The 9,371-nt window shown below is 42.6% G+C and overlaps 1 long non-coding RNA gene across 1 annotated transcript; it reads left to right on the top strand.

The window, feature by feature from the left end:
• The first annotated feature begins 396 nt into the window (after positions 1–396).
• LOC141993371 (uncharacterized) lies at positions 397–9,026 on the top strand. Its single transcript, XR_012640830.1, has 3 exons — positions 397–451; positions 2,129–2,194; positions 8,715–9,026. It is a non-coding gene; the product is annotated as an uncharacterized LOC141993371 (long non-coding RNA).
• Positions 9,027–9,371: the final 345 nt, after the last annotated feature.

A 9,371-nucleotide genomic window follows, 5' to 3' on the forward strand; every position in this document is an offset into this window, starting at 1 on the left:
ACATCAAGAAATGTTTTGCTTCAGTTTTAAATGATTCATTTTTATAGATCAATTTAGCCAAGTGCTGCGTGGATTTCATTGTGAATGAAATGAATCAGTGATATTGCTTCCATGGAAACCCACCTGGTTGTGATTGGCTGAGCAGTATCCAGGCTCTTGAACAATACCAGTGAAAGTACGAGTACTGTTAATATTTAACACAGTGCAGGGACGTGGTAAAACCTAGCAACCCCATGACAGTTGTTATGCAATTCCCATGAATAGCTCAAAGGGACTCAGAACTGTCTTAACATTTTCTCACCCTCTAAATTTCAAGGCAAGTTTTTCTCCTTCCTTGTTAATAAACCTTTAAAATAGGGGGAAACAAATAAATTGGATGTTACATAAGACAGACTTAGAGCCAAATCATACTCCTGCTCCTTTGAAAGTGTTATGGGACCAGTTTAGAAAGGTAAGAAGAGCCATGTGAAAGGATAATATTATTTTGTTCTCATTTCTGCTCTTTTGCAGCTTATTGAAGGAGTAGATTCATTCACTCTAAGAGCTGGTAATCTATTACTGAGCCTTTAAGATTGTGGGCCCTATCTCTGGCTGTTGTGATTAAATAATAGGGGGCTAATAGTCCATAAAAAAGCAGGACTATGTGTTGTCATGGTTACCCAAAGGAAACTAGTTTTTTAAAGACGTGTGTCCCGATTCAGACTCTGCACCTGTTTTCTCAACAACTTGGAGCACAGCCGGCCCGATTTGGCTCTCATTTGCAATGGTGGAACACAGTTGAAGTCAAGGGGCCCAATCATAGGCACCGACTCCGTGGGTGTTCTGAGGCTGAAGCACCCACGGAAAAAAAACAGAGGGGGCTCGGCACCCACCAGCACCCCCGGATCAGTGCCGCCCACTCCCCCTCAGTGCCTCCTGCCCCCCGATGGCCCCGCTGATCACCTCCGCCCTCTCCCTCCCAGGGCCTCCCGCCTGCCGCAATCAGCTGTTCAGCAGCATGTACGAGGCGCTGGGGGCAGGGAGAGGAGCGGAGTGGGAGCAGGAAGAGGCAGGGCAGGGTGGGGGTTTAGGGGGGAAGTGGTGGAGTGGGAGCGGGGCCTGGGGCGGGGCAGGGGTCAAGCACCCCCCAGGAGCCAAGTAAGTCGGCGCCTATGGGCCCAATTCTCCTGTCCACCTGAGATGCACTCAGCACAGGTATGGAGCAGGGTGTGCAAAGGTGACACTGAGCTCCTCTGATGTTCTGGGCATGGCAGGGTGCCTTCCTGGCCCCTGGCAGGTGTCAGAGCAGCTTCTAGGGCCACGGGCAGCCAGGAATAGCTGGATTACAGAGGTGTTTTGCCCTATTCCCTTACTTCCCCGCCTGCCCCTCTCAGAGCCTACCTACAATGGGGGCTATGATGGGGGCCAGGCTAGAGCCATTCCGCTACCTGTTGGGGAGCCCCTTTATGCTCAGAGTGTTCCTCAGAAGAGAGCTCGTGCCTCTACGTCCCCTTTCCTCTACCCAAACACCATAAAAGCCTCTTAGCAAAGCAGAGGATCGGGGCCATGGAGTAACACCAGTGTAAAGGTGGAAGATCAGAATCAAGCCCAACATGTTTGCAAAACCAGCATTAGCAGGAGCCCGTATACCAGATACTTATGACCCACTGCCCTGCCTCTCATATAGACATCAGCTAGCCTAAGGGCCTGATCCAGCTAGGCACTGAGCATCCCCAACTTCCATTGAAGTTGGTGGAGGTTGAGGATGCTGGACAGCCTCCAGAAGGCAGTCGACACTTCATAGGGCAGACTTTAAAGCACCTAGGCCACACAATCCTGACACCAGACCCTGCTTTTGGAATGGTTCTTTGCAGCTCCAGTCACAGAAGAGCTCTGGTATGTGATATCTTTGGGAGAAAGGATGGTTTTATGGTTAAGGCACTAGACTGGGAGCCAGGGGTTCATCTCATGATTCTGCAACAGGACTCCCATGTGACCAGGGCCACTTAGTAGCTGATTCTGCAAGGTGCTTAAGTGGTTTGCTGGCTCCAGGCCAGAGTGCTCAGCACTTTGCAGGGCAGAGGCCTACATATTTCTGTGCCTCAGTTCCCCATCTGTGAAATGGAGCTACTTGTTCTCTCTCTCCCAGGGGTGTTGTGAGGATAAACCAATTGATGGCTGTGAGAGGCTCAGATACTCTAACGATGGGGACCATGTAAGTACCTACATACAGTAGATCAAAAAAAAGAATCTCCTCTCATAGCTGCTGCCCGTTGTTCTTACATAGGAGAGGTGGCGCTTCCTTGGCTCTGATCTGAAATTATTGGAAAGGTCCTAGAGTATGGTTATTTATGTTGTCTGGATTTTTTTTTTAAGTTAGTCACCCTAGAACAATAAGCCATAAATCACTGAAAACCCGAGCTACAGATTGCTAATCTGAAAAGTAGGTTTTGCACCAGGGAATGCATCCTTAGATCACAAAAGCAAGAGAGATTTAAAAAATAGGGCACTTTGTCTTGTTCTGGATAATTCAGCAGAGAGCTCCAGCCACACAAAGCCTATATAGTGATGCTGGGATAATGCATTCCTCATCCCCTTCCCCACTAGGCTTCAGCTCTGCCTTGAACACATTGTATAGCACCAGGTAAGTGGTGCAATGCAGGTCACTCTATTTTCCATGGAGGTTAATGTGATGAATGTACAAGCTCCAGTCAGATGCTGGGAAGGAAGAGGCCAACGCTCCCTCCTCTCTGGCTTTAGGAAGGGCTTCTGGTAGTGGAATTAAGTCCACTCTACTCACAATTAAAGGGCTGTGCTTTGGCACTTGAGGGGAAACTGGCAATGAGATTCAAGGGGGAAGGTGTTCTAGGAAGCAGAGAGCCAAAAGGGGAAGCAAGTAGACTGACTGATTCCTTTTCCTTCCGTCCCTCATGCATCTGGCTGAAGAAGGCACACTTCCAGGGTTGGATTAAGGAAACACTATTGGTTTTGGCCCTTGACGGAGAGAGGACATTCTATAGATTTACTTCAGTCATATGCTGCAACAAAGCCTATGACAAAGGTATTAGAACTCCACCTCGGTTTGCAGCATCCTTTCCTTGTCCTATCACTTACATACACATAGCAAAAGTGACCCTCCTTTACAGGGTGACTTTCTCAATGGTACCCATGGTGGAAGCTGTTTGCACTCTTCCATGGAGTTGGAGATCTTTTCCCTTCTTGGACCATGGGATTAAAGAGCACCCTTACTAAAGGAAAGAGGGATGGCAGAACACTACCCCTTACCTGTCCAGGCCATTTTCTAGAACAAGTCTTCATGCTCAGATGCCATTCTGGGACATGTGTGAATAGATCTTATCAAATCAGCATCACTGAAGATTCCAAATCTGTCTCCAGTATTCTGTACAGCATACAAAGGGTGCTACACTTACTGGCTGGAACACAGTAACTGCCTTTTCCATGAAGCTATCCAAATTAGTCACTGGAATCAGTTCATCTCATCTGTGACAATAATGAGAATTTCCAGACAATATGACAGACAGGAGGGAAATAGGTTGAAAGGCGGTATCACAGAGGGCTTTATAAGATTCTGTATGTTTCTAAAGAAAATCAAGACACACTATAGAACTGTACTTTATTTCCTGATTCCTTGGAATGAAAGTACTCATGCAGTCTTGTGGGTGGGAGGGAAGAATAGCACTTTTTAAAAGGCAGACGCTGTTGATTATTCAATAACCTAAATCTTTAAGAGCCAAATTATAAAACTGTTTGTGCACAGTTTAAGCATCTAAATGCACTTTTCCATGTAATGGAAATTGTAAGGTCAAGCACGCAATCTGCAAACCCAACTCCATGCATGCTTAAGAGTGTGCACCAGCAATCATGCCTGTCTGTGCATTCTCTTCGGTGGCAATTTTTTCAAATTGTCCCTAAATTCTAAACTGCAAAAAGGATAAAGTTGCCCATTTGAAAGAAACCCAAACAGTTACAACACAAAACAAGCTGAAGAGATTTGACCATGAAGCAGTACTGAAAACCAGCAGGGGTTTTGTTAGCAGTTTACAATATCTAATAGGTGACTAAGAAAGAAAATTCACCAGAAAGAAATGTTGGCATTCCATCAAAAATGCTGATTTTTTAATCAGGGACCTTAAGCCCTTGTAAATCAAGAGCCGGATTTGCAAGCTGTGGGATACCTGCACTCAGATGAGACAAAGCAAGCCAACTGGAAAACTAGTCAAGCCTGACAAGTTCAACAGACTCCTCATATTCCCAGGACTGTTAGAATGAATGTCTAAAGAAAGTATTTTTAATTAATGTTCTGGGATGCCCCCAAGAACCTCTTTCCTTAGTTAAAAGTAAGAAAGGAACCATATCTATCAACACACACACACACACACACACAAAGCCCCAAGAAGCCAGAAAAGTACCCTTTCCTTGTAATGCCTTTTATTACAGTTCATTATTGAAGCCCTCAAGTGCACTATATCATCAGAGTAATAACAGTGATGCCATAATAAATAGGACTGGTTACAAAGCACTGTAAGCAGAGGGGAAATTAATCTATTTAATACACATGCAGGAGATGTATGTGTTTGGGTGGGAGCAGAGATTTTTAATTAAAACTGAGAAAGGTGTCTTCCCTAGAATGAAATAAATACTAAACTTTGTTTAGCTTTCAGACTCCAAAGTGAGTTAAGTATAAAGGAAGCTGGTCTCCTTCTGTTTGTTAATGACCTGTGACATAATAAAAGCAGAAGGGATCAGTGCAAGAGGAACAGGCAAAGTTAGATTTTTATGTAAAGGTTGTTCAGTCAGACCTGCCCTCAAGGTGCAATGTTGCCAGACACCATGAAATCTGGCTGTTGTCTTTTCTGCAATGCAGCCCAAATGTTTTATAATAATCTGCAACCTCACCAGTGTTTTTATCATCTGTTTGATTTATAGGACCACATTTGGCCTTTTTTCTGATCATGGATCATTTGCAAATAAACCCTGATTTCTGCAATGATACTTTTTTTTATTAATATTTATCGAATAGTTTGTGCAAACAAATTAAGGCTGCTGGTCTGCTCAGATCACTGCCTATCATGCTGACCTATATTGTCTCATTGTTTAACTGTACTCTCTAGCCTGTCTGTATGCATCTGTTGTCTCTTGTCTTTAGACTGTAAGTTCCTTGGGGCAGGGACTATCTTTTTATTCTACAGCACCAACCACAACTAGGGCTCCTAGGTGCTAAGGTAATTATTAGTATTTGTGTATATGTCACCCTATAGTGTTTTGCAAACAGTTCATTGTTACTTATTCCTGGCATCTGACTGATCACCTAAATCAGGTGTGTGTTCTTCTGTTCTGTGATTGGATGATCGGAACTGTTAAAACAGGAAAATAACTAACAACAGTCCTGGTATAAATTTTACAATGAATCATCATTCATTAATCTTTTGTGACTCCCAAACATTTTCACAAATAAACCAATAATCATATGAACAACTCGTAAACAAATTAATTAAAAGCAAAGTGAACTCGCCACAATTATTCGTGAAACTATGTATCAGTCCCTCTTTGTTCTAGTCAGCCAGCTCTAGCAGCCAATAACTCATTGTTTGTTCTCAAATAGGATTAGCAATACTCATATGTGACTGAATAGTTAATGATTAGCAAGAAGAAAAACGTATGTTTCATCACAAACTCAGAGTAATTTCTATTTTCCTCACAGGGCAGTGTCAGTGTTCTGCATATAAGCCCAGTCTTATTCTTGATATTTTAAATAAAGAAGTATGGTAAATTTCAGGCCCCTTACCAACCCACTTAATTATCTTATTTTTAGAAGATCCTTTACCACCATCTCTCAAGAAGACAATATAGGCTGGTTAGATATGAACTTCTCATACGGTTAGCTAGAAAACAACCATGCTTTGTTTCAAGAGTGCTTTGGAAGTTAGAACATCATTAAATTGAATGGATACATTGCAGCTTCTAGCTCAAGCGACACATTTCTCAAATACTGACATTCACGGATGATACATGGACACTACATTGCAATTGCTTCTCCTCCTGCAAGAGAGACCAGACAACATGAGAGACCAGACAACACGCAGCAGATGTATAGTCACATTGCTTAGTGGAAGGCACTCAAATTCTATGGTGATGAGTGTGGTATAAGAAACTATACAGAACAGAAGGAGCTTTCTCAAGTTCTATCGACTGGCATCCTTGAAAGACAGGGAATAATGCATGATGAGAGAGAAAATATATTGGTCAGTGACATACTTTCAAATAAAGATTCTACTACATCCACAATGTCATGCATGGCCAACTGATGTTAACAGAATTGTGTTTGCTTACAGGTTATATTTGGCCCACAATGATTTACCTAAAGCCTCCTTCAATTAACACTCCAGCTAGCCCAACCATTATGTAGACCTATATTTCCACTATGACAGGTGATGAAAATGACAAGTGGAAATTTACCATTTATTAAATAACCTCAGAGAGTCCACAACAGATTACAAAGGTAATGACAACTTGCAAGGGAAATTGTGATGATACAGCTTTAAGAGAGAGAGATGATTAAGGAAAAGAGGAGAATCCAAAGAACTTCTGTCATAAAGAAAGGTGACAACAACAGGGTTCAAAAAAGAACTAGATAAATTCATAGAGGATAGGGCCATCGATGGGCAGGGATGGTGTCCCTAACCTCTGTTTGCGAGAAGCTGAGAATGGGAGACAGGGAATGGATCACTTGATGATTACTTGTTCTGTTCATTCCCTCTGGGGCACCTGGCATTGGCCACTGTTGGAAGACAGGATACTGGGCGAGATGGACCTTTGGTCTGACCCAGTATGGCTGCTCTTATGTTCTTATGATGTGATATCCAATTCCACTGTTATGGAAGAGACCCTGGCTGGTGTTGAACTGTCACCTCTGCTAAAAGGCACTGAAACAAAAAATAATGTAGTAAACTCAAGTTCAAGAGAGACATTTTCTGGATGTGATACTATATCTATCAAACATAAATGAGAACCATTGATACACTGCGTTACTGTCCCATTTCTTTTTCATGCAATGTAGAAGACTGAGAAATGGCAAGAAAAATAACAATACGATTATTATCACTATTTGCATTCCATGAGTGTAGGCTTCAGCTAAGATCAGGGCCCCAAAGTGCCAGGTGCTAAACAAACACGAATAGTGTTGGTTATTGCTAAAAACTAAATTTAAAAGTAAAGCAATTATAATTAGGACCTCAAAGACACAGCTTGGTAGCATTATTATATGCTAAGCTCTGGTCACGTCTCTGCACTGTGTAAAGCAGAGATACAATTCAAGGAATTTACAGCTTAAAAGGCAAACACAGACAAGACAAGACAAGACACAACACACTAGTAGACCTAGAATAAGTGGTACCTTAGAATGTGTTTGTGACAGGTTCCTCCCAGGATGCCACCTGGAACTGGGGTACTACTGAGCTTGCCTGACTCACCAGCCTGGGCTCCCTTTACACTGTACTGCTGTGACAGGTCCTCAAGTCCCCTCCAGCACACATACAGGTAGGGACACACTCAGCTGCAGCTACACATAGATGCTGAGATCAGCTCTGCATAGAAAGGCTCAGCTAAGGCACCTCCCAGTTCCTAATGCATGCACCCCCCTTTGGGGTGTAAACCCAAATTATACCATCTTGCCATCTTGCACTGCACAGGGGACTGTACAGCGTAAGCTCATGAAATTCGCCCCCTCCCTCAATGTGGAGGAAAATATGCAACAGCTTTCTGTGCCCTCCCCCCCGTTATGATTTCCACACACTGGTTTTAGACAAAACAAAAACAAAGATCATTAACTATAAAGGATAGATTTTAAATGATTATACAGGATAGTAAACAAATTGAAGCAGATTACCTAGCAAATAACACAAAAGTGCAATCTAAGCTTAATATACTAAAGAAATTGGATATGAGTAGCATATTCTCACTCTAATTGTTGGTTCAGGCAGTTTGCAGAGATTCTTGAGGGCAAGCTGTACTTGCTTGCAGCTTAAAACCCCAGATATTCCTTTCACAAGCTAGAAATCCCTCTAGTCTGGGTTCAGCCCTTTTCCCCCAGTTCAATCCTTGTTTCTCAGGTGTTTCCAGGAGTCTCCTTTGGGTGGGGAGTCAGTGAAGAACCATGATGATGTCACTCCACTGCCTTAAATAGCTGTTGCATATGGTGGGAACCCTTTCTCTCCCAGCTTGGTTCCCATGCCTTTCAGTGGAAAAGAACACTGGTATTCTATGATGGAGTCCAGTACCATGTGACTTGGTCACATGCCCCTGTAGGGAAACAGCAGCCATGATTTGGAGGCTATTTGTAGCATCCTCACGAAGGCTCCCGGGTAGGAGATTAGCATCTTCTAAGACTTATTGTTCTCCCTAATGGCCCTTCCCAGCCAGCCGTCTAGACTGATTACACACACATTTGTAATAGATGCATAGACAATATTCCTAAATTCAGATACCAAAATGATACATGCATACAAATAGGACAATCATATTCAATGAATCATAACCTTTTCAATGATATCTTACATGACCTATCTTGCATAAAATATATCATAGTTATGCCATAATCATATCATAACAATATCTCTATAAAGAATATGGGGCATAGTGTCAGTGTTTTCTGTGGCTTTTTTCTTCTTCCTGGAGTCATCCATTTTCCTTTCTGTCTTTCACTCCACTATAAATAGGGGGAAGAAGGCAACAATTGGCTAATTGGCAACAATCGGTTAATGTGTTGGACTCACTGAAGAGGTGAGTCTTGAATGAGAAGAGAAGGATCTTTTGCAGTGGGATTGGAAGGTTCCTTGCTTGAGGCGCAGCATGGAAGAAAGCATGGCGCCTACACAAGAAATGAAAAGTAACTGGGAAATATTAAGACCGTATAACTGCAAAATGAAATGTGAGCAATGATGAATTGTGCCATGAAAGAATTCTGCCACACACTTGTCTTCCCAGATGAGATGAGAACAAAATTAAAATTTGGATTAAGATATTTACAGTATGCATGAGAGAGAGAGACCTTTAAAACAGAACCAGATGTAGTCTTAGAAACTGGATGGCATTTTTCCATTTCCTTCATTTAATTATAAATATGTAGTTAAGTGTTCATATGTATTCCACACTGGTTTGTCTCAGAGTATTACTTTGTGTAGACACTGCCAGGTAAGTCATTTTGCTTGTGCCTAACCAATTTGCTAATAAATCTGTGTGGAGCTGCCCTCTTAGGGCCAAACAAGGAATTACAATACAATGCAGTATTAGGAAGGGCTGATCCTGCATTCCTTGCTTAGGAATGTAGGAGCAAGCCAGAGATTGTGTCTGGGTGAGGTTATATCATACTCAGA

Source organism: Natator depressus, chromosome 9, assembly GCF_965152275.1.
Source record: "Natator depressus isolate rNatDep1 chromosome 9, rNatDep2.hap1, whole genome shotgun sequence".
NCBI classification, from domain to species: Eukaryota; Metazoa; Chordata; order Testudines; family Cheloniidae; genus Natator; species Natator depressus.